This window comes from Rhinoderma darwinii, chromosome 9 (genome assembly GCF_050947455.1).
Source record: "Rhinoderma darwinii isolate aRhiDar2 chromosome 9, aRhiDar2.hap1, whole genome shotgun sequence".
In the NCBI taxonomy this organism is placed as follows: domain Eukaryota; kingdom Metazoa; phylum Chordata; class Amphibia; order Anura; family Rhinodermatidae; genus Rhinoderma; species Rhinoderma darwinii.
Window position 1 is genome coordinate 8,501,455 of NC_134695.1, and position 25,594 is coordinate 8,527,048.

The following is a 25,594-nucleotide window of genomic DNA, read 5'->3' on the forward strand; positions in this document are numbered from 1 at the left end:
TTACAAGCAGATACGTTTAAATTTAGAAAAATGCAAATTTTTGGAAATTCTTTCTAAATTTTGGTGTTTTTCAGAAATAAATACCAAAATTATCGACCAAATTTTTTCACTAACATAAAGTACAACATGTCACGAGAAAACAATCTCAGAATCGCTTGGATAGGTAAAAGCATTCCAACGTTATTACCACATAAAGTAACACATGTCAGATTTGAAAAAATCGGCTGTGTCCTGAAGGCCAAAACAGGCTGGGTCCTGAAGGGGTTAATCAGTATTGTGTCAGAGTCCGTCCCGTGTGTCCATTTTCACATCAGTGTAGCATCAGTTATCATCAGTTTTTCACGCCGTAAAAAAAAAAAAATTAAGAATGTCTGCTTTTGTCGCAACCAACTGAAAACACCCCCAGGAGTTACATGACCGCACAATCGCCATTTTCTATTGCTTTTAGCTTAGAGAGCATTGTGTGATTTGTCTTGTGATTATTTCTAGCTTCTGACCATGTCTGATCGTTCCTGGACACCGAAAGACCATGTCTTATTATAGTGGCTGGTTTCTAGGAAATTTGGGGCGTGACGTGAGATGCTGGAAGAACCGAGAAGGAAGAGCAGTCTATTGGTTCATCCTTTTGTCTTACAGTGGGTCTGCAATGGCCAATTCCATACTCTCTACTCTGACTTATGTCAGCACCCAGAGAAATTCTTTGCCTTCTGCCGCCTGTCCATCAGACATTTGAAAAACTGCTGGATAAGATGCTCCCTGGAATAACCTTCCAGGAGACCAATATGCTGCAGTGTATTGCTGCTGATGAACGGCTTATTGTCATGCTGAGGTAAGAACATAGACTGTCCCCTTTTCCCATTACCTAGGGAAAGGTGGTGCAAGTGAAATGTGCTGGACTATCAAAAAAATTGCATTCTTTTTTTTTTTATTCCTGGCCACTGGAATCTTGTTTGCGTTCCTGCATTTAGAATTTTTGCTGGGGACGTCGACCATTGTAGTGATCTTCAAGGTGCAATATGGGTCAAACTAAAGACCTCTGTGATGCCACCACCAACTACACAACAGTGGCTTGTCATCGCCCATTGGTTCATGGAAATATCAAAGTTTCCCAACAGCATCAAGGCACTGAATGGCACATCCGTGTCAAATAGCCGCCGCACTCAGGATCCCGATCCTACAATTATAAACAGTTTTTCTACATATTGCTGTTGGCCTTGGCAGCCTGTAACTACAGGCTTATATTTGTTGATATCGGGTCCTATAGAAGCACTGCACATGCTCGCATCTTCAGGGCATCCAGAATGGGTCAGCGACCTCAGTCAAACCAACTGGCCCTCCCTCAACCCTGTGTACTGCCCAGATCTAGTAAACCACAGGCCTTTTTTGTCCCTGTTGCTAATGAGCGGTCTGCCCTGTCCTCCCATGTGATGACCCATTCCCTGAAGAAGATTGGACAAAAACCATTGAATGTGCAACTACTGTCTTACCAGGGCAAAAAGGTTTGTCAAGTGTGCCTTTGGAATCCTGTCTAATGAATGGAGAGTTTTCGAAAGCACAATCCAGATGGATCACCTATAAAATGGACTCTGTTATAAAAGCCTGCGTGATCCTGCATAACTATATCTGGATTTATGACACGTCAGTGGACGTTAAATGACACCTTCAAACAGCCCCTAGCCTTCCTGACACCATGACAGACATGGAACAGCTAGTCTGGAAGAGCATGTAGGACAACTACTTCCTGACACCCGAAGGAGATGTTGCTACTATTCGTGGAGGGAGATAAAGTCTACAATGTGTTGGTTGATTTTCCTATTTGTTTATGCATCTGTTTTTGCAATTTCTTCAACTTAGTTTACTTTTAACTGTAAGTTAGGGACAATGAAGTCCCTTGACGCGGATAGCATGCTTTCATATTTTGCTTGAAATACCAACTATTCAGACGCCTTACAGTAAGGGCCTGACCAATAGGCTGTAATCTGGCAATGAAGAGCTGCAGTCAAGGGTACTGTCACATGCAGCAGATTTTGAAGCAGACATTTCTGTAACAAATTCTGCTGCATATACCTAAACCACTTACCAGCAGGCAAGGCAGAGGGTTGAATCCAGCGATGTAGAGGATAAAATGGAAACTTTCCAAGTTTATTGAGTATCAAAGTTAAAACAGGGTCCAGAGGAAGGAATCCTGGTGTGCAGGTAGGAGAGTGTCTCGGTCCAGTCTTGGGGCCTACGCGTTTCAGACGTTGTGCACGTCCTTAATCATGGCTATTAGCCATGATTAAGGACGTGCACAACGTCTGAAACGCGTAGGCCCCAAGACTGGACCGAGACACTCTCCTACCTGCACACCAGGATTCCTTCCTCTGGACCCTGTTTTAACTTTGATACTCAATAAACTTGGAAAGTTTCCATTTTATCCTCTACATCGCTGGATTCAACCCTCTGCCTTGCCTGTCCTCATCCATCGTGTGCCGACACGAGATTCCGTGCGATGTCCACGACACACATGCCAAGTGTCAGGTGAGCTGGAGGATCCCTCCCACTTACCAGCAGGTTGTAAGGTTGTGTATTTTATTCAAAATATAAACGAATACCTCATTCAGCATGTAAATTATTTTATTTTTTTATTAATAAAAATTAAAAACCTACTCTGCAGTCTTTGTTTCTTTTATATTCAGGTACTACCCTATATAACAGCTTACCACCTAACCTCCCCCTCAATCCACCCGTCTTCCATCTTTCAACTTATTTTTAAATTAAATTTCTAAATTATATAAAATGTTCAACTAAGGGACACCACCAACAAAGGTGCAAAAATATTACAACAACACATTAGAAAAAAATATATAATGGAAAGAAGTAGACGGGGGAGCAATCGGAGAGATCAGAGGGCTCCCCAGGATATTGGTGTTGGCCAGATGATGGGCTAGGAGTGCCAGCTGCCTGGAAGCAATAGGGTGGTGGTGCTGCTGCTGCATCTGATGATTGAGTAGGGCCTTAATACTGCTCCTGAGGATGGTAGGGAAGTAAGCCCTAATATGGTGACCAATCCTGTGAATAAAGCAAAAGGGAGGGATGGTAATCAAATGGCCGATATCGCAGAGGTAGAGTAGTTGGAGTGATCGGTTGGGCTTGGCCGCTTATGTTGCCATAGAGCTGCCACTGTTCCAAGGCGATGAAGACCGCTGATGGATGCGTCCGCAGAACTCTTTCTTTTTACACCTCTCTCAGATACTTATTTGTTGAGTCCTCCCTCTGTTTCAGTTACTCCAGTACCTGGGAGTCTGCAACTTCTTCGCCCTCTTCCTCCTGGTGAATAGACGTCTAGCCAAATTGATGTTCTCCTGCGATTGAAGAGATGCGGAGGCTGAGACACACATCACAGGTTAAACACTTCTATGTATGAATGGAAGGGGTGGCAGAGGTAGAGGCCTGCCCCGCTACGGTCTGTTCCTCCTCTTCCATGTTTTGTGCCGTGCTAAAAAGAGAAATATCAATTATAATATATTTCTGATAAAATCACAAATACAAATAAAAAATGTAGTACTGTTGTGTACTGTGCATGTGACTTCTTCCCATTAGGTTCACAAGGCTCTCGGGTGCCATGATAACCCTATCAGAAACATGCAATCTCATATAGGTGTATGATCAGGGGTCACAGGGAGCAAGCGCTGTCTAGCCGCACAGATACTGCGCTCGCTATATCTCTGATCACGGACACTACTGGTGGGTGTCAGCTGTAACAGCCATTACCAGCTGTGCATATGACACTTGTCATAGCGGATAGGCAGTTGACCAGGTCACAGTCTATATGAAAGTCAATAGTAACGCTTGGGTAACTGAACTAGTCCAGACGGTGGCTGTGGCTTCAGCACGGATGGAGGCCGGTGCAGCAGGTAGCGCCAGACGTGGTCGGCAGTATCCGATGTGGGAGAAGACACTGGATGTGGCAGAAGACACTGGACGTGGCAGAAGACACTGGACGTGGCAAATGACAGCAGGTACGACTCCAACACTGGTATGCACAGGAACAAGAACAGTACGGGATGCAGGAACAGGAAACAGGGCACCGGTAACAACTGGAAAGGGAAACACTAAGGGACCATTTGCAAGACAGACTGGGATAAACTAACAACGCTCAGGCAAGGATCAGAAGGCCTGGGGCCTCCTTATAGACCAGGAAATCATGGCAGTTGATGATGATTACGATTTCCTTTGTGCGCGCGCTGGCCCTTTAAGGCCGGGCACGAGCGTGCGCGCGCACCCTACGGGACACAGCAGAACAGAGCGGAAGTGAGCGCTGGCGTCTTCTAGGAAGGAGATGGGGACCAGCGCTCACAGATCCATGGCTGCGGGCGTTGGAAGGTGAGTAAACACGACGGCCGCGGCCATGGACGCTACAACACTCTTATGCACGCGCTATATTTCCCCTCCTGGCTTCAGCCGTTCATGCGCAGTGGATGTTGGGAATGGTTTTAACATTTTTAACATTTTAGTGAAATTGGGGGGGTATGAAAAAAACACAGCACATCCACCAATACTTTTTTACATTTTAAATTACGCTGTTTACCATTGGGTAAAAAACACATAACAACTTTAATCTCTGTGTCAGTACAATTACAGCAACACAAAATTTAGGAAGTTTAGTTATGTTCTATTAAAGTGTAACTAAACTTTCAGAAAACCTCTGACATGACATAGTGACATGTTATAAGTTTTGATCTGTGGGGGTCCAAGCACTAAGACCCCACCGATCTCTAAAACGAAGCGGCAGAAGCGCTAGGTTGAGCGCTGAGTCGCTTGGTTTCTGATCGGCTTTTCTCGGAAAGCCAAGCAGTTGGTGTATGAGATCAATAGAAAGTCTATGAGCCTGTTCACCAACTGCTCGGCTTTCCGAGAAAAGCCGATCAGAAACCAAGCGGCTCAGCCGAGCACTTCTACAGCTTTGTTTTATTACATGTCAGAAGTTTTCTGAAAGTTTAGTTACCCTTTAAATTTGTCCAATAAAACTTATTTTTAAAAGTGCAGGACTTTAGACACGGTCCCGTAATAAGATACAGATGAGCCTCTTATCGGTTGATGCAGATAAGGCCTTCGACAGGGTGCACTGGGGTTTTCTGATGGCGACTCTTAAACAGATTGGGTTAGGCCCAGGGTTCCTGAATACCTTTTCTTCTCTTTATACAAACCCCACGCAACGAATTAGGATAAATGTTTCACTGTCTACCCCAATACAAATACGTAACAGCACGAGACATGTATAACCAATATCTCACTTACTATACGTTTTACTTATGGAACACTTGGCAAATGCCCTGAAGAACAACCCAAACATACATGGATTACAGATTGGGCCGACTCAATATAAAACCGCCTTTTATGCATATGACCTTCCACTATATGTCTCTCAACAACATATTTCCTTCCCTTGCATAAGACACGAATTTGCTAAGTTTGGGAATCTAAGTAATTTTAAAGTCAATTACTTAAAAACTGAGGCCCTTAACATATCCCTGCCACAGGAGTAGGTGCAGCGGATTGCTGCTAATTTCCCCTTTAGATGGCAGAACTGTTCCCTCAAATATTTGAGGGTGTACATCCTGTCTGACCTAACGAAACTGTATGTTATGAATTATCTACCTCTTATAGATCGCAGTCTTAAAGACCTACAGTTATATGATAAAAAGGACACTTTCTTTGTTCTCAAAATAGATGTCGTTCCGAAATTCCTTTATATTTTTCAAATGTTTCCCATCAGCCCCCCCCCCTCAACCTTTTTTTCAAAGCTTAAAAGAGCTATCACTCATTTTATATGGGGCAGGTCCAGACCAAGAATTGGAGTACGTACACTTGTTAGACCTAAATCAAAGGGTGGCGCAAGTCTCCCCGACTTTAAACTTTATCATACTGCATCGATCCTAATCCAGCTCCTAGATTGGCACTACTATTATGAAGTTAAACCATGGGTATCTTTGGAACAGGTATAAATCTCTATCCCCCTAAAGTACTTGTCACGTTGGGTGCGTGGACCCACTGGGCTGTACCGCCTTGACGGTATGGCAGCTGGCCAACAGGGAGCAGGTCACAGTCTAAAGTTCATACAGTGTATCTGTGGTAGCTCGGACAGTAGCAATGACAGGCTCGGCTGGGACTTAGGCAGCAGGCAGACGTCAGGCGTGGTGTAGCAGGACAGGCGTGGAATACAGCACAGCACGACTACAGCTCAGCACGGCACTTGACCAGGTAGCACGGGATACAGGATACAGGATACAGGAACGGGGAACACTAGGAACTGGGAAACACTAGGAGACCATTTGCTTAGACAAACTTAGGGTACGACAAGAACGCACAGGCCAGCGAGGAAGTGGCTGAGCCCTTCTTAGGGTATGTTCACACGAGGTCATTACGTCCGTAATTAACGGACGTATTTCGGCCACAAGTACCGGACCGAACACAGTGCAGGGAGCTGGGCTCCTAGCGCCATACTTATGTACGACGCTAGGAGTCCCTGCCTCGCTGCCGGACAACTGTCCTGTACTGTAATCATGTTTTCAGTACAAGACAGTTGTCCGGCAGCGAGGCAGGGACTCCTAGCATCGTACATAACTATGATGCTAGGAGCCCGGCTCCCTGCAGTGTGTTCGGTCCGGTACTTGCGGCCGAAATACGTCTGTCAATTACGGACGTAATGACCTCGTGTAAACATACCCTTATAGTCCAGGGTACTCATGGGCTAATTTTAACATTAACTTCAGTTGCACGCGCTGGCCCCTTAAGAGTGCACCCTACGGGACCCGCCCGGGGTAAGCGGAAGTGAGCGCTGGCGTCTCCTGAGGAGAAGACACATACAGAGATGGAATACGGCACATACAACCCCATAGAGAATGCGAACAGGAGTCGTTCCATTCTCTGAAGCGTACGCCGCTCCCACACAGACCAAAACGAAGCTCGTACGCAGAGCGAAATACGGCGCCATTTTCATGTGGACCGGGAACCACTGCCGGACAGTAAAATGACGACTTCCGGCCACGGCTTCTGGCCATATGTTCAAGGAAGCGAAGGCGCAAGGAAAAGGGGCGGAGGTGGCAGGAGAAGGTAATTTATGTTCGTGTATGTGATGTGTGTATTATGTTCGTGTATGTTCGTGTTATACTGTCTGCTGAGCACTGTATCTAATCCTCCTACACTGTGCAGTCGCTCAGAAAATGGCGGCACACAGTGTAGGAGGTTTGAAGATTAAAACCCCTCCTTCTCCTGGCACTAGCCAGAAGAAGGGAGGGGGGATTGTATGAGGACACTAGAGAGAGTGTTTTCACCCCAAATTTGCAGCATAAAGCAATGCTGCAATTTTGGGAACTGCTCCCTCTAGTGGCCAGCACATGAAAATGTTATAAATTCGAATCTAATTTATAATATTTCCTGACTTGTGAAAAAATTAAAAAAATTAAAACAATGTGTAATCACTTAAATAATAATTGTTTAACTAAAAAAAATAAAATTCTAGCGACACATTCCCTTTAAGATATGGGACTCCTTGATTTCCAAGAATATCTTGTCCCGTCACAACAGTCCTCTTACACCATTATTCTATAACCCCACCTTTTCTGCAGGTTTTGACAGAGACACCTTTCTCCATTGGAAAAAAAATAGATGGTACACGGCTACACCATGTTACCTCTGGCACCTCTCTCCCAACATTTGCTGACAATAAGTCCCGAAACCTCTCAGTTCACCTGTCGTGGCTCGAGTATACCCAACTGCGCTCATACATTAGTTCCTTGGGGGAGCAGTGCTTCTTTGGATCTGCCCCCACGTTTAAGGGGATCTTCTTGCAGAGCTCTTCACCCGCTCATGTATTCTCACTTCTGTACAGCCTTCTATTACAGGACGCAAGCAGAGAGAACTTGGGCTATATACAAGCATGAGAAAAAGACATGGGCACTACTATTTCACACCAAGACTGGTAAAAAGCCTTTATTTTCTCACACAAACTTTCAACAGTGTGCATAGCACAGGAAAAAAAATTAAAAACGCCTCACGAGATGGTATAGATACCCTACCCGTCTGCATATCATGTACCCCTCTGTCTCGGAGATGTGTTTTATCGCTGTGGAACTGCTAGAGGCACAATGTCACACATTTGATGAGATTGCTGTAAACGTAAAACTTTCTGCGACAAAGTATTTCAAACATACCAGTCGATTAGCGGGGAAGCTTTGATTGACACTCCTCAGGTCGCTCTGCTCTCAATTCCACCTGGATCCATAGGCTTTTGGAAAAAAAACATTCTGCGGTTCTGCCTCACAGCAGCACGCGCAGTAATACCTCACCATTGGAGATTTACTGAAGTTCCCAATATGGCAAACAGAGATGGACTACCAACATAGGATGGAGGAACTGTTGACGAAGCGATGAGGAGATAACACTAGATTTCTAATAACTTGGCCACCCTGAATAACATTTAAAGTGCCTCCTCAATTCGAGTCTGTTTTCCTCTAATGCCCTATTCTTCTATTGCATATGAGTAACCTTATCATATCTAACTTGACATAATTCGGATTGAATAGGTTCATTAAGTATTGATGTGATGGTAGGTGTAAAGGATCTGCCAGGCACAGCTTCGGGGTTAACGCCCATAGATAATCAGTCTGCACCTGCTTCTATGTCTGTGAGACTGACTCCATCTTCCACCACTCAGGGTGGCAGGCTTAGGAGTGGGAGAACCTATCACAGCCTGGCCAGACGGAGCTAACTCCCGCCCTCTGTCTATTTATACCTGCCTTTCCTGTTCCTCCTTTGCTTGTGATTCTTTTCGTTTTGTTTCCTGGCCTTGCTGCAGCTTCTTGTACTATTGTCCTTGCTTCATATTGACCCCGGCTTGCTGACTACTCTCCTGCTCTGCGTTTGGTACCTCGTACACTCCTGGTTTGACTCGGCTTGTTTACTTCTCTTGTTGCTCACGGTGTTGCCGTGGGCAACGGCCCCTTCTCCCCCTAGCTCTGTGTACCCTTGTCTGTTTGTCTGTCGTGCACTTATTGAGCGTAGGGACCGTCGCCCAGTTGTACCCCATCGCCTAGGGCGGGTCGTTGCAAGTAGGCAGGGACTGAGTGCCGGGTAGATTAGGGCTCACTTGTCTGTAATACCACCCCCCGTCATTACATAATCACAAGCCCATACCTAGTCTACCCTGGTCCCTGACACCACTATGGACCCCCTTGAGACCCTGGCTCAGCAAATGCAGGGTCTCTCCCTACAGGTCCAGGCCCTGGCTCAGAGGGTCAACCAGACTGATGCTACCTTGGTAGTCCCCCTCACCTCACCTCTTGAACCCCACCTCAAGTTGCCCGACCGGTTCTCAGGGGACCGGAAGACTTTTCTCTCCTTTCGGGAGAGTTGTAGGCTCTATTTTCATTTAAAGCCCCACTCCTCAGGTTCTGAGAGCCAGTGGGTGGGTATAATTATGTCCCGGCTCCAGGAAGGGCCCCAAGAATGGGCCTTCTCCTTGGCACCTGACGCCCCTGAACTTTCCTCCGTTGATCTTTTCTTTTCTGCTCTCGGACTCCTCTATGACGAGACTGACAAGACTGCTTTTGCCGAGAGTCAGCTGGTGACCTTACGTCAGGGTAAGAGACCTGTTGAGGAGTATTGCTCTGACTTTAGGAAGTGGTGCGTAGCTTCTCGGTGGAATGACCCTGCATTAAGGTGCCAGTTTAGGTTGGGTCTGTCGAACGCCCTGAAAGATCTGCTAGTTAGTTATCCCTCTTCTGACTCCCTAGACCAGGTTATGGCTTTAGCGGTACGACTTGACTGACGTCTCAGGGAACGACGACTTGAACATCTTGATGTTTTCTCCTCTGACTCCCCCATGATGCCTCCCGAGGTTCTGTTGCTTCGTTCCTCCCCGGAAGACTCGGAGGTACCTATGCAACTCGGGGCCTCCGTGTCCCCCCAACAACGTAGAGATTTCCGCAGGAAGAATGGTCTCTGCTTCTACTGTGGGGATGACAAGCATGAAGTGAACAACTGTCCTAAGCGTAAGAATGCAGCCGGAGAACTTCCGCGCCTAAGTGATCATCGGGGAGGTCACTTGGGCGCACAGGTATTTCCCGTAAATATGAGACGTAATAAAATCTTGCTTCCCTTTCAGGTCTCTTTTGGTGGTAGGTCTGCTACCGGCAGTGCCTTCGTGGATTCAGGGTCTTCTGCTAATATCATGTCTGTGGAATTTGCTATGTCTCTAGCTATGCCTTTGATTGATTTGCCTAAACCTGTCCCGGTAGTGGGTATCGACTCCACTCCTCTTGCTAATGGTTATTTTACACAGCATACCCCTGTTTTTGAACTCCTTGTTGGCTCCATGCATTTGGAGCAGTGCTCTGTACTGTTAATGCAGGGATTATCGTCCGATTTGGTTTTAGGCCTTCCCTGGTTGCAGTTGCATAATCCCACGTTTGACTGGAATTCTGGGGACCTTACCAAGTGGGGTAATGAATGCATGACGTCATGTTTTTCTGTTAATTCTATTTCTCCCCCTGAGGAGGTGAACACTCTACCTGAGTTTGTTCAGGACTTCGCCGATGTTTTCTCTAAGGAGGCCTCCGAAGTGTTACCTCCTCATAGAGAATATGATTGCGCAATCAATTTGGTACCAGGAGCTAAGCTCCCTAAGGGTAGGATATTTAATCTCTCTTGTCCCGAACGTGAAGCCATGAGAGAGTATATCCAGGAATGCCTGGCCAAGGGTTACATTCGCCCCTCTACTTCTCCGGTAGGTGCTGGCTTCTTCTTCGTAGCGAAGAAGGATGGTGGTCTTAGGCCATGCATTGACTACCGAAGATTGAATAAGGTCACTGTAAGGAACCAGTATCCCCTTCCTCTGATTCCTGATCTCTTTAATCAGGTTCAGGGGGCCCAATGGTTCTCTAAGTTTGATCTATGGGGGGCGTATAACCTTATCCGCATCAAAGAGGGGGATGAGTGGAAGACTGCGTTTAACACGCCTGAAGGTCATTTCGAATACCTCGTCATGCCCTTTGGGTTGTGTAATGCTCCCGCGGTCATCCAGAATTTCATAAATGAGATTTTAAGAGACTACCTGGGGGTATTTCTTTTAGTGTACCTTGATGACATACTTGTGTTTTCCAAGGACTGGTCCTCCCACATTGAGCATGTCAGGAAGGTGCTCCAGGTCCTTCGAGAAAACAAACTGTTTGCGAAGACCGAAAAATGTGTGTTTGGGGTGCAGGAGATACCATTTTTGGGCCAAATCCTCACTCCTCATGAATTCCGCATGGACCCTGCCAAGGTCCAGGCTGTGGCGGAATGGGTCCAACTTGCCTCCCTGAAGGCGTTACAGTGCTTCCTGGGGTTCGCTAATTATTACAGGAGGTTTATTGCTAACTTCTCGGTCATCGCTAAGCCTCTTACGGATCTCACTCGCAAAGGTGCTGATCTCCTCCACTGGCCTCCTGAGGCTGTCCAGGCTTTTGAGGTCCTTAAGAAGTGCTTTATCTCGGCCCCGGTGCTGGTTCAGCCCAACCAAATGGAGCCATTTATCGTGGAGGTTGACGCGTCCGAGGTGGGAGTGGGGGCTGTCTTGTCCCAGGGTACCTGCTCCCTCACCCATCTCCGTCCCTGTGCCTACTTCTCCAGGAAGTTTTCGCCCACTGAGAGTAACTATGATATTGGCAACCGCAAACTCTTAGCCATTAAATGGGCATTTGAAGAGTGGCGCCACTTCCTGGAGGGGGCTAGGCACCAGGTAACGGTCCTTACCGACCACAAGAATCTGGTTTTCCTAGAATCTGCCCGGAGGCTAAACCCGAGACAAGCTCGTTGGGCGTTATTTTTTACCAGATTCAACTTTGTGGTTACCTATAGGGCTGGGTCTAAAAATGTTAAGGCTGATGCTCTGTCACGTAGCTTCATGGCCAGCCCTCCTTCGGAGGAAGATCCTGCTTGTATTTTGCCTCCAGGTATAATCATTTCCGCTATTGATTCTGATTTAGTCTCTGAAATTGCGGCTGATCAAGGTTCAGCTCCCGGGAACCTTCCTGAGAACAAGCTGTTTGTTCCCCTGCAATTCCGGCTAAGGGTACTTAGGGAAAATCATGACTCTGCACTATCTGGCCATCCAGGCATCCTGGGTACCAAGCACCTCATTGCCAGAAACTATTGGTGGCCTGGGTTGCCTAAAGACGTTAAGGCCTACGTTGCCGCTTGTGAAAGTTGTGCTAGGTCCAAGACTCCCAGGTCCCGACCAGCGGGCTTACTATGTTCTTTGCCCATTCCCCAGAGACCTTGGACCCATATCTCCATGGATTTTATCACCGATTTGCCTCTATCTCAAGGCAAGTCAGTGGTGTGGGTTGTAGTAGACCGCTTCAGTAAGATGTGCCATTTTGTGCCCCTCAAGAAACTACCCAATGCTAAGACGTTAGCTACCTTGTTTGTCAAACACATCCTGCGTCTCCATGGGGTTCCTGTCAATATTGTTTCTGATAGAGGGGTACAATTTGTTTCATTGTTTTGGAGAGCCTTCTGTAAAAAGTTGGAGATTGATCTGTCCTTCTCCTCTGCCTTCCATCCTGAAACTAATGGCCAAACTGAGAGGACTAATCAGTCTCTAGAACAATATTTAAGGTGTTTTATCTCTGACTGTCAATATGATTGGGTCTCATTCATTCCCCTCGCCGAATTTTCCCTTAATAACCGGGTCAGTAACTCGTCAGGGGTCTCCCCCTTTTTCTGTAATTTTGGGTTTAATCCACGGTTCTCTTCCGTTTCACCTGGTAGTTCCAACAATCCCGAGGTAGAGGTCGTTGATCGAGAACTGTGCACAGTCTGGGCTCAGGTTCAGAAGAACCTAGAAGCGTCCCAGAGCATACAAAAAACTCAGGCAGATCGAAAACGTTCTGCTAACCCCTTGTTTATGGTCGGGGATCTGGTATGGCTATCGTCTAAAAATTTGCGCCTTAAGGTCCCGTCGAAGAAGTTTGCTCCCCGGTTTATAGGGCCGTACAAGGTCATTGAAGTCCTCAATCCTGTCTCCTTCCGACTAGAGTTGCCCCCATCTTTTCGAGTATACGACGTGTTCCATGCCTCCCTCCTTAAACGCTGCTCCCCGTCCTTGGCTCCCTCGAGGAAACCTCCGGTCCCTGTTCTCACCCCTGAGGGGGCGGAATTCGAGGTGGCCAAGATTGTGGACAGCAGGATGGTCCAAGGCTCCCTCCAGTACCTGGTCCATTGGAGAGGATACGGGCCTGAGGAGAGGACTTGGGTACCCGCTCGGGATGTTCACGCTGGGAGATTGGTCAGGAGGTTTCACCTTCGTTTCCCCAGTAAACCAGGTCCACTTAGAAAGGGTCCGGTGGCCCCTCATAAAAGGGGGGGTACTGTAAAGGATCTGCCAGGCACAGCTTCGGGGTTAACGCCCATAGATAATCAGTCTGCACCTGCTTCTATGTCTGTGAGACTGACTCCATCTTCCACCACTCAGGGTGGCAGGCTTAGGAGTGGGAGAACCTATCACAGCCTGGTCAGACGGAGCTAACTCCCGCCCTCTGTCTATTTATACCTGCCTTTCCTGTTCCTCCTTTGCTTGTGATTCTTTTCGTTTTGTTTCCTGGCCTTGCTGCAGCTTCTTGTACTATTGTCCTTGCTTCATATTGACCCCGGCTTGCTGACTACTCTCCTGCTCTGCGTTTGGTACCTCGTACACTCCTGGTTTGACTCGGCTTATTTACTTCTCTTGTTGCTCACGGTGTTGCAACTGCCCCTTCTCCCCCTAGCTCTGTGTACCCTTGTCTGTTTGTCTGTCGTGCACTTATTGAGCGTAGGGACTGTCGCCCAGTTGTACCCCGTCGCCTAGGGCGGGTCGTTGCAAGTAGGCAGGGACTGAGTGGCGGGTAGATTAGGGCTCACTTGTCTGTCTCCCCACCCCCCGTCATTACTGTAGGTTGGGTCTGTGATCGCTCTTTTTCAATTATTTGTTTATATGTATAATTCATAATTTTAAAAAAAAATGTCCTCTTCCTCCCTTCCTTTTCCATATATTCCTTTCTCCTTTTTTCTACCTAAGTTGGAAGCTCAAGGTGCAATTGCATTGTTTAAACTCTACCTCTGTAAGCTTATCCGTCCAGTATGTACTTAGGTCTACACGATTACTATCTCTGACCTACAATTTACTAATAGACCTCAAACAGATCTGAAGTTCATGATAATGTAATATGACATTTATAGTACTGGATGCCTTATGTTACTAGTTTGCATTTGTCGGTCTTTCCCTTTCCCCTTTTTTCCTTGTAACAAGACTTGTTTGTATGTCATGTTTTCTTATCTTATTGAAACTCAATAAACATCGATTCAACATAACATACAGACGAAAGGCTTTTTAGTGACCGCCTTTAGAAGGGCTTTTAATAGTCTATGATGGCTTAAAATAGAGAATAGTAAGTTAAAATAGTTACGGCCCTCAGGAACTTAATTTCCTGCTTCTATATGTATGGCCAATTTTAGATCGCTCCGTTGTTTTCCCCATACAGTAGGGAACATGCCCTGCTATCCCATAACTCAGGCTTCTCTTGGACCAGGCATATGTCTTTCCACGTCTATCACGCAGGCTGGTACTTGTCACACTTTATAGAGCAGGGGCAGACTGAAGATGTCTTCCTCTGGCTGTTTGACGCTGCTCTGGAAGTACTTTCTGCTTTTTTGGGATCTCAAAATCATCAAAAACAGTTAAAAAAGGACCGTATTCAGTGTGGGTCCAATTATTTATTTTTTCTTGAGACTAACACGAGAATTGGACTAAACTAGTGCCTGCTGCGATTTTCTCTGCCTAGACCGCTGGTCCACTAGGAAAATCAGGCATGTTAATTAGCCCATTGACTTTAATGGGTCAGTGCTCAGTCCGTGTCCTGTCCGTCATACACTCAAACAGCACCGGTCGTGAACATCGCTCGTCTGAATAGACCCTAAGTCAAATATTGCTGTTTGTTACAATCAAATTACAAATTTGTTTGTGGGCAACAACACTAGGGTATATTCACACATGGCAGATTTGCTGCATACATTTTTGTGACTAACCCAAGCATCTGAATGTGTCATTGCAGAAATACATGTGTAGTGTCCCACAGGAGCACTACTATGAAAACTATGTTTGTCTTCATGTGTTGTGTTATGCTGCCATCTACAGGTTCAGAAATGTTATGACATTGTGTTTCAGCCTATGCGGAGTGGTTTTCTATAATGTAACAGAAGCTGGGAGGAGTTAATTAGGGAGTGGTTAGAGTGAGTCAGGGCAGTGGTGAGCTAGGAGTGGATGCAGCAGGAAGCACAGTGAAGGTGCTCCTGAGTTCAGCCATTTTCGGATTACAGAGAAAGACAGGCCTAAAGAGATTTATTGGAATAACAGCTCAAGGAGCCAGAAGAGTCCAGAAAGAGAGACTGTGAGTAGAGAGATAATAGCACTCCTGCATTTAGCATTGGGCTACACTGATTGAGCTGAATTTGGATGACATATTTGTATTGTACAATCTCCATCTTGAAAAGTAAAAGTGTGCTGCAAGCTCTCCTGATTAACTGCCACCACCGTCTCCTGTCTTCTATTTGCACTCTACACCAAGGGCACCCCAAATAACACCAGACAGGAGTCAGCCACCAAGGGAGTGCCCCGGGGGAAACAACAGTCATCATCATCATCTTGTGCAACCCCCTCATCACTGTGTGTGTGTCCCTGGGAGGTGGGAAGGCCTGCAAGGCAAAATACCACCGTGACACAAGACAGAGAGCCCAGTATCCACCATTTTGGGTTCCTGCATTCCCCGCCACCCACGGGCCACCACATATAATTTTGGCGTCACGAACAGGATGTCTATGGCCTCTGTGCCTTATGAACTAAGTCAGCGCTGATGCGCCACAGCCGGAGCCAGATTATCGCAGCCGGAGCAGAGTTACAGACATTTCGCTACAGCCGGAATATTGGAAGTGGCAAGGAGCTGCGCAACAGAACCCGCGAAAACAGCGGAGCAGCTAAGAGAAAGCTGGTGAGTGCCTGAATAGGCCGGTAAATGAGATTTAAAGTAAAAAGTGGCAGTTAACAGTGTAGAGACACCGGAAAAGATATCCGGAAAAGAGGCTTAGTGCATAGCCTGAAATTGAACACCCGTTGCTAGGGGTTACTGTAGGACTTATTGCAGAAAATGTCTGACGACGGAGATAACGGCTCTCCAAGCCCCAGTGGGTCACCTCCAACAGCGCAAGTGATGCCACTCACTATGCCCTATTACTTTGGAGCACCATGGCTTCCTCGCTACAAAGGCGAAGTTCATTCCCTGAGGGAATTCAAAGAGAAGATGCTGTCCATGTTCCGTTTGTATCCTGTCTCAACAGACCAGAGGGTTGAGATATTGATAGGACAACTAGAGGGCGCAGCATTAAGAGAAGTGAAATCCTGGCCCAGAACAGAGAAAAAAACAGTGGAACAGATACTGGACCGATTGCGTGCCACATTTGAAGTAAGGACTGTGGCAGAGCTCAAGATGAGATTCTTTGGAAAGAAGCAGCAGCCCGGTGAGTCATTGAGAGACTTTGCTTTATCCCTGCAGGAGGCCCAGCAGGCAATTATGCAAGTAGAACCCTTAGAGGCTGCAGAGGCTGACAAGGCCTTAAGGGAGCAGTTTGTTGAAGGAGCTGCATCTGAAGCTCTTAAAAGTCAGCTCAGAATGTTGGCCTCCCAGAACCCAAGCTGTATCTTCTTGGACTTTAAAGAGCTCGCAATTAGAATCCTGGGGACTGAAGCCGCAGCGGTTCAAGCCAAAGTTTTCCCCTATTCCATAGAGACTCCTACGGAGTCGCAAGTAGATCATCCTACAGCAGCGGGAAGTCAAGTTGCACTAGCTCAGTGTGCTCACATGCAAGCTCAAGATCCAGTTGGTGAACTGAGGGACCAAATTGCTGTCCTCACCAAGAGCCTCAGTAAAATGTGCCAGAAAATGGAAGATATGGAGCAACGCCAGAAAGAAAGCCGCCGCTACTCCAGTAACAGGTTCAGTAACCGATCAGAAGGGGGAAGTTACCGGAATTGGGGTAGACGCTCTTCTGACAGATTTGATACCACCGGAAGACCCATTTGTCGTAGGTGTCAAAGAGCTGGCCATATTGAAAGAGAATGTCGTCAGTTAAACGACAATCCCCCGAGGCAGAGGACCGCCCCTCGGGAGGAAGACCAATAGGTCCCACAACACCAGAATGGATTCCCCGGTACATTGGGCAGTGTCCAGTGATTACGATCCACCTAAATGGGATCCCACTGTCGGCCTTACTGGACACTGGCTCTCAAGTCACCACTCTGCAGAGAAGTTGGTTTGAGAAGTACTGGGACCTCGACCAGCTGATACAACCCCCAGACACGTGGCTTAACATTGTAGCCAGTAATGGACAATCGATACCCCATCGGGGCTACTGGGAACCCACGATCCAGATGGGAGAAACTGAACTGCCCCAGCAAGGCGTAATTGTAGTGAACGTCTGGGATGATGACTTTCCACCAGTGGTGCTGGGCATGAATGTTCTTAGGAATTGCTATGAAGAGATGCTAGATGCCCTACACCGAGCACTTTCTACAGTCCCTGTCTCCAATCAAAATGCAATTCAGCATGCTATCCGTCTCTTGAATGCCCAACAGAGGTTCACGAATGAAAAGGGTGAGATCTGCCGTGCCCGCATCATGGACTCACAACCAGTGACTCTGGAACCAGAGACGGAAACCATTCTGTGGTGTCGAGCTCGTCCAGGTTTGCAAGGTCAAGATTACCAGGCCCTTGTGGAACCTCTTCTTCTGGAAGATCATCCGACCGTGCTAGCAGCCAGAAGTCTAGTGACTGTTTCTAATGGGAGGGTACCTATTCGCCTCCTGAACATTGGTGAGACGGCTGTGGTACTGAGTAAATACCGTCCAGTTGCTAAGCTCTCACAGGTCTTCTTCCAAGATGTCTGGAGCCCTGAGACTACAGTGTTCCAGCAAGCTACCCAGAATCAAGTTACCCCTGAGATGACAACAAAACCCTGGTGGACCGAGATCCATGTTGGCGATGCTAATACTACCGAAGAGGAGATCGAAGGAGCCCTGATGGTGGCCAAAGACAATCAACAAGCCTTCAGTAAACATCCTATGGATTTTGGGAAGGCTACTATCATTGAGCACACCATCCCTACAGGCGTCCATCCACCCATCAAAGAAAGGTACCGTCCCCTTCCACCAGCCATGTACCAGCCAGTGAAGAAAATGATTCGGGAGATGAAGGACGCAGATGTGATTCGGGAGAGCTACAGTCCATGGGCTGCACCCCTAGTCCTGGTGAAAAAGAAGGATGGCAACATTAGATTCTGCGTGGACTACCGCAAAATCAATAATATCACTCACAAGGATGCGTATCCCCTGCCACGCATTGAAGAATCCCTGACTGCTTTGGGGTCTGCTGCCTACTTCTCAACTCTGGATTTGACCAGCGGGTATTGGCAGGTACCTATGGCTCCCGAAGATAGGGAAAAGACTGCTTTCACTACTCCCATGGGGTTGTTCGAGTTTAATTGTATGCCCTTTGGGCTATGCAATGCCCCGGGAACCTTCCAGAGGCTGATGGAACGCTGCCTGGGTCACCAAAACTTCGAGACCGTCCTCTTGTACCTGGACGACGTAATCATCTACTCAAAGACTTATGAGGAACACCTACAGCACCTGGCAGAAGTCCTCAAAACCCTCATCAAATATGGCCTGAAAGTGAAACCCTCCAAGTGTCATCTCCTGAAGCCGGAAGTCCATTACTTAGGCCATGTCGTGAGTGCAGAAGGAGTGGTTCCTGATCCAGGCAAAGTAGCAGCAGTAAAGAGCTGGCCAGCCCCTACCACAGTCAAGGAGGTGAGAAGTTTCTTGGGATTTGCAGGGTATTATAGACGGTTCATCCCACACTTTGCCCAGATTGCAGAACCCCTCCAGGGATTGTTAAGAGGTCACTCCAAGGAAGCTATGAAGAGAAGGATCCCGATTGAGTGGGCTGAAGCCCATGAAGCCGCTTTCCAGAAGCTGAAGCAGCTGTTAACCGAACCACCTATCCTGGGATATCCTGACTACAACCAACCCTTTAGGCTGTATACTGATGCCAGCCAGAAGGGATTGGGGGCCGTCCTGTCGCAGGTACAGGACCAGAAAGAGAGAGTCATCGCTTATGCCAGCAGAGGTCTTCGAGGCGCTGAACGGAACGACCAGAATTATAGTTCCTTTAAGCTGGAATTCCTGGCCCTTGTGTGGGCAGTGACCGAAAAATGTAAAGATTACCTGGCTGCAACACCCTTCATCGTCTTCACGGATAATAATCCGCTGGCCCACTTGGATACAGCGCGACTGGGAGCTCTTGAACAGCGATGGGCATCCAGACTGGCGAATTATCAGTTTGTGATCAAGTACCGGACTGGTGCGTCCAACGTGAATGCCGATGCCTTATCCCGTTTGCCTGTGGGTGAAGAACTGGTCCGATGTAATGATGAATGGGAAGAGGTAGAGATGCCTACATTCTATGCCCAGTTTGCAACCCAGAATTCGGTGATCGCTCAGAGGAAGCGAAACGAACATCCGCAACCAAATGTTCCTGACTGCTCCCAAGATTCCAGACAGTGGGCTAGATTCCAACGGGAGAGTAGAAACCTACAGGAATTGCAGACTTCCCTTCTTCAGAAGAGGACTCCGGACCGAATACGTAGAGGTCAAGCTGATCAGGAATTAATTTGTCTATGGAGACTGAGGAATCGACTTTTCGTGTCCAGAGGTCTACTACAGAGGACTGCCCTGGATCCAGTAACGGGTGAGCGTCTACATCAAATTGTGGTACCCCGGCGAGATTCCAAATCCATCTTGGAAGCCTACCATGACAGATCGGGACACTTTGGGGTTCATAAAACGGAAGATACCATACGCCGACGATTTTACTGGATTGGCATGAGAGACGACATAGAGAAGTGGTGCCGAGAATGTCCCACCTGTGCTCAGAGCCGAGGAGAGCGTCATGACCAGAGAGCCCCACTTCACCCCATCATCAGTCATAGACCGCTGGAACTGGTAGCCATTGACCATGTCAAGTTTGAACCAAGCCGCACTGGGTATACTTATGCTATAACTATAATTGACCACTATACGAAGTTCGTGGTAGCTATGCCAGTGAAAGACCTGACTGCCAAGACCACCGCTGCCATCTTTTGGAAGAATTTCGTACTCCCCTATGGCTGTCCGGACAAGATCCTGACTGATCGTGGTTCCGCATTTGAGTCTCAACTGTTCCACGAGTTGTGTTCCCTCTATGGCTGTCAGAAGCTGAGAACTACCGCTTATCATCCACAAGGTAATGGCTTATGTGAAAAGATGAACCAGACTCTTATTGGGATGTTAAGAACTGTTCCGTCCCAGAAGAGGGCTGATTGGCCGACTCTCCTGCCAGAATTGGTGTACCTGTATAACAACACTGTGCACTGCTCCACAGGGTACACCCCTTACTATCTCCTGTTTGGCCGTCAGGGCAAATTGCCTTCGGACTTGGCCATGGATGTCGAAGTTCCAGATACTATCAACCCCCTGCCAAACACAGAGTGGGTGAGTGATCACCAGCGTCGCCTGGCTGAAGCCAACGAGATTGTGGAAAGGCGGATGGAAGATGCTCGTCAAAGGCAACAAGCAGGTTTTGATCAAAAGGCCGAAGCAGAACCCTTCCAAATTGGAGACCGTGTGTGGCTGAAAAACAACCATCGTTCAAGTAAGTTGGACAGCAAGTGGCAGAAAGAACCATACACAATTAAGTCCATCCCGCACCCTGGGACTGATGTCTATGAGATTGTGCGCGAAGGCCGAGATTCCCAAGTCGTCCACCGTAATCGTCTCAAGCTCTGCCTAAAGGAAGAGGTACCAGCAGAACCACAGACAACTGAGAAATCTCCTGCAGCTGAACCGCTACCGCCAACAACTAGTATGTCCCCTCTTGATTGGCTGTTCCAACCTTGGCTGTCTATTTTTGTTCCAAGAACTGTTCTTGATCCCGGCGAAGACCAAGTGACCTCGACATCCGAGTTCCGGCCTGGTCCAGAGGAATCCAGGGACCCTGAAATTGCTATAGAGGAGCCCCTGAGGAGATCTGATAGAGCTACCCGAGGTAAGATGCCAGCTCGATATCAAGATTGAACTGTTGAATCTGAGACTTCATTTTTGGATTATCCTTCACCAGAGACATTGTATTGTTTGCATCCCAATTGGGTAACAAGCCCTTCATTTTCCCCAGTTCATATGACAAGGACTCTTGGACATTTTCCCTGTTCAGCATTATATCCTCATATTCCTCAGAGACTGTATGGACTCTTAGTTTATTATTGCAATTGTGATTAACCTTTGTTTTAGGTTAACCTGCCGCCTGGAGAGTCGGACGCCGACGTCGGACACAAGACAGAGAGCCCAGTATCCACCATTTTGGGTTCCTGCATTCCCCGCCACCCACGGGCCACCACACATGGGGGTGTTGCAGGAACAGCCCCATTTAAACAGAACCTGTCACTAGGTTTGGAGCCACTAAACCACCGGCATGCTATTATACAGCTGTGGTTTAGTGTTCCAAACATGCCCATGTCACAAACGTCAGTTTTGGCAATAGTTAGAAAAATAAGTTATAAGTTAAGGCTCATTCAGACAAGTGTAAAACTGGTCCGTGTGCTGTGCATGGAAATCACTCACAGCACAAGGACCCATTCATTTCAATGGTGCCATTCACACATGCATTGTTTTTCACGCAGCGTGAGTCCGTTGCGTAAAACTCACAGCATGTCCTATATTGGTGCGTATTTACGCATCGCACTTGCCCATTGAAGTCTATGAGTTCGGGAAACCGCACAGTTGCAAAGGTTATTGGGAAAATGTATGAAAACCAGCAAGTGTTTGCAGAGCAGAGCAGCGTGGACAGCTACAGCAACTGCAAATAAACTTCAATCCAGTCCTGTGCGCAGCCAGCTATAATGCCTCGCCCTATAGATGTGTAGAAGCTCATCACATTAATGCAGGAGAGGCCTGAGCTTTGGGACATGAGGTTGGATGTGTACTATCACTGCGCGGGGTGTGGACCCACTGGGCCGTACCGTGTAGCGGGATAGCAGCTGGCCAAACAGGTACAATGCAATGTCTATAGTTCAGAAAGGGTACCTGAGGCAATGTAGACAGTAGGCGTAGATTCAGGCTAAGATGAGGCTCTGACAGTAGACGAATACCCGGCAGAGTGCGACACAATAGATGCAGCGGAGGGCACAACACAACTTGAGTGCACAGGGGCATGGTAGCACGGGATACAGGGTACAGGCAGCAGGTACGGGTAAGGGTATGTTCACACGGCCAAATTTCAGACGTATACGAGGCGTATTATGCCTCGTTTTACGTCTGAAAATACGGCTCCAATACGTCGGCAAACATCTGCCCATTCATTTGAATGGGTTTGCCGACGTACTGTGCAGACGACCTGTTATTTACGCGTCGTCGTTTGACAGCTGTCAAACGACGACGCGTAAAAATACAGCCTCGTCAAAAGAAGTGCAGGACACTTCTTTGGACGTTTTTGGAGCTGTTTTCTCATAGACTCCAATGAAAACAGCTCCAAAAACGGACGTAAAAAACGCCGCGAAAACGGCGCGAAAAACGCAGCGAAAAATGTGAGTTGGTAAAAAAACGTCTGAAAAGCAGGGTCTGTTTTCCCTTGAAAACAGCTCTGGATTTTCAGACGTTTTTGTTGACTACGTGTGAACATACCCTCACACTGGGAACTGGAAAACACTAGGAGACCATTTGCAATGACAAACTAAAGGTAACACAACAACGCTCAGGCAAGGATCGAGAGGGCAGAGCCCCTTTTATAGTACTGAAGCATTCTGGGCTGATTGCAGTATTCTGCAACTGTGCGCGTACTGGCCCTTTAAGGCCGTGCGTGCGCCCTACGGAAGACAGTGTCCGGACCAGGAAGTGAGTGTCGGCGTCTCTCAGGAGGGAGATGCCGCCGGGAACTCACTCGACCATGGCTGCGGCGGTCAGAGGGCAAGTCAGGACGACGGTCCATGGCCATAGACGTTACAAGAGTGAATAGACATTGCTTCCAGCCAGGACGCGATGTCTATTAACACTCCCGACACTTCGGTACCGTTTGTATGTCACTTACTCATACAGTACATTGAGATCACGTGGTGCTGCCATTTACAGCGTGATCTCACAAGATCACGCTTGCTGTCATTAAGTCCCACACAAACGTTACCGAAGTGTTGGGATTGTAAAAAGACATCGCATCCTGGCTGGAGGCAATGTCTATTCACTCTCAAGACACTTCAGTAAAGTTAATGTGTGAGTAAGTGACAGCACATCGTGATCTCACAAGATCACGATGTGCTGAGTACATGAATAGAGAGAAGTGTATGACTCTGATTGGTCAGCGTCATACACTTCTCTTTACAATGCCCACTTGGTCAAAAGCTAAAAAAACGCCCAGTTTGGCATTAAGAAAGTCGCTAGCATAAATCTAAAATAGGTCATAACTTTTACAGCGCCGATCACATTATGTAGGAGATAGGGCAGTTATAATGTGGTGACAGAGCCTCTTTAAGAATGATTAACAGGAGAAGACACGGCAGCCATCTCAATATCAGAGACACATACTAATCTATAGAAGTTTAAAGGGAAGGTGTCACGAAAAAAAATGTTTATATATAATATTGCTTTTAGTATGACATTAAAATACATTTTATTTATTTGTGTTTTTGTGTTGTACTTTTTTCTTTCTTTTACTTCTCTATGGGGGCTGCCATATTTTTTTTCATCTCTGTATGTGTCGATTAACGACACATACAGAGATGGAATACGGCACATACATCCCCATAGAGAATGCGAACGGGAGCCGTTCCATTCACTATAGCGTACGCCGTCTGTGTGGGAACTTGTTGTACTTTTTACTTTCTTTTACTTCTCTATGAGGGCTGCCATATTTTTTTTCATCTCTGTATGTGTCGATTAACGACACATACAGACATGGAATACGGAACATACATCCCCATAGAGAATGCGAACTGGAGCCGTTCCATTCACTATAGCGTACGCCGTCTGTGTGGGAACTTGTTGTATTTTTTACTTTTTTCTTTCTTTTACTTCTCTATGGGGGCTGCCATATTTTTTTTCATCTCTGTATGTGTCGATTAACGACACATACAGAGATGGAATACGGCACATACATCCCCATAGAGAATGCGAACGGGAGCTGTTCCATTCACTATAGCGTACGAAGTCTGTGTGGGAACGGCGTATGCGCCGCTCCCACACAGACCAAAAGGAAAGTCTTTGGTAGAGCGACATCCGGCACCATTTTCATGTGGACCGGAAGCTGCAGCCGGAGTGTAAGATGACGACTTCCGGCCATATGTTCAAGGCAAATCCCAGAGCAGAGCAGGTGAGCGGCTAGAAGTACGTTCACAATTAGGCTTAAAGCATGCAACTATTATAATTCAGATAGAAAAACACTTTAATATACTCATAGAAAATATATTTAAAAAACATGCTACTCGGTATATACAGGGATGATAGGGGGTTGCATACAACGATGATTGGGGTTATATATTTATATACAGGGATGATATGGGGTATTGTAAAGGGATGATGGGGGTTATATACATGGATGATGGCTATTTCAGCTATCATCCCCGTATATAACCCCCATCATCCCTGTATATATCAACCATCATCCCTATATACCAGCAATCATCCCTGTATATACCAGCCAGGCTGGTATATTCAGGTATGATGGGGGTTATATAGTTATTATATACAGGGATGATAGGTTGATATATACAGGAATGATGGGGGTTATATACAGGGATGATGGATAGTCCAGCCATCATCCCTGTATTAACCCCCATCATCCCTGTATATATCAGCCATCATCCCTGTATATAACTATGTAAACCCCATAATCACCGTATATAACCCACATCATACCTGAATATACCAGCCTGGCTGGTATATACAAGGATGATGGAGATATTTATTTTTTGCTAAATATCTAACATAACTCCCTAATATAGGTATGACTATGTTGTATAGATCAGCACCCATAGAGGTGCACAAGCTTTACCACTATTTCTGATTTCATACAGAGGTCAGTCAGTACTTTGAGCTGCACTGTTTGAGCTCTCCTTCACATTTTGTTACCTGTATACTAGGATATTTTGTATGATTACCTATTTTATACCCCTGCAACTATTTTCTAGAAGCAGCACGCATAATTTCATGAAAACGAGTATCTCATAATGGCGCTTCAACAACTGTCATCTCTTTTATTTAGTTCTCCCCATGATGTGACATCACGTCAACCGCGTTCCCTCACACAAAGACCCAGACATAGTGGGCGGACCTCTCTGTTTCCCCGCCAATTGTCAGCGAGGTTTGGAACGCACACGCAAGTCACGCATTGCGTTCCATTTCCGTTCGCTTTGCCGGGGAGCTACACAAGTGGGCGTGTTGGGTCTACTGCGTGATGATATC

At 46.9% G+C, this 25,594-nt stretch overlaps 1 long non-coding RNA gene across 1 annotated transcript; it reads right to left on the reverse strand.

Annotated features, from left to right (window-relative positions):
• Positions 1–2,598: 2,598 nt before the first annotated feature.
• Positions 2,599–25,570, reverse strand: LOC142660586 (uncharacterized). Its single transcript, XR_012850531.1, has 2 exons — positions 25,291–25,570; positions 2,599–3,478 (listed from the first exon to the last, which is right to left on the reverse strand). It is a non-coding gene; the product is annotated as an uncharacterized LOC142660586 (long non-coding RNA).
• Positions 25,571–25,594: the final 24 nt, after the last annotated feature.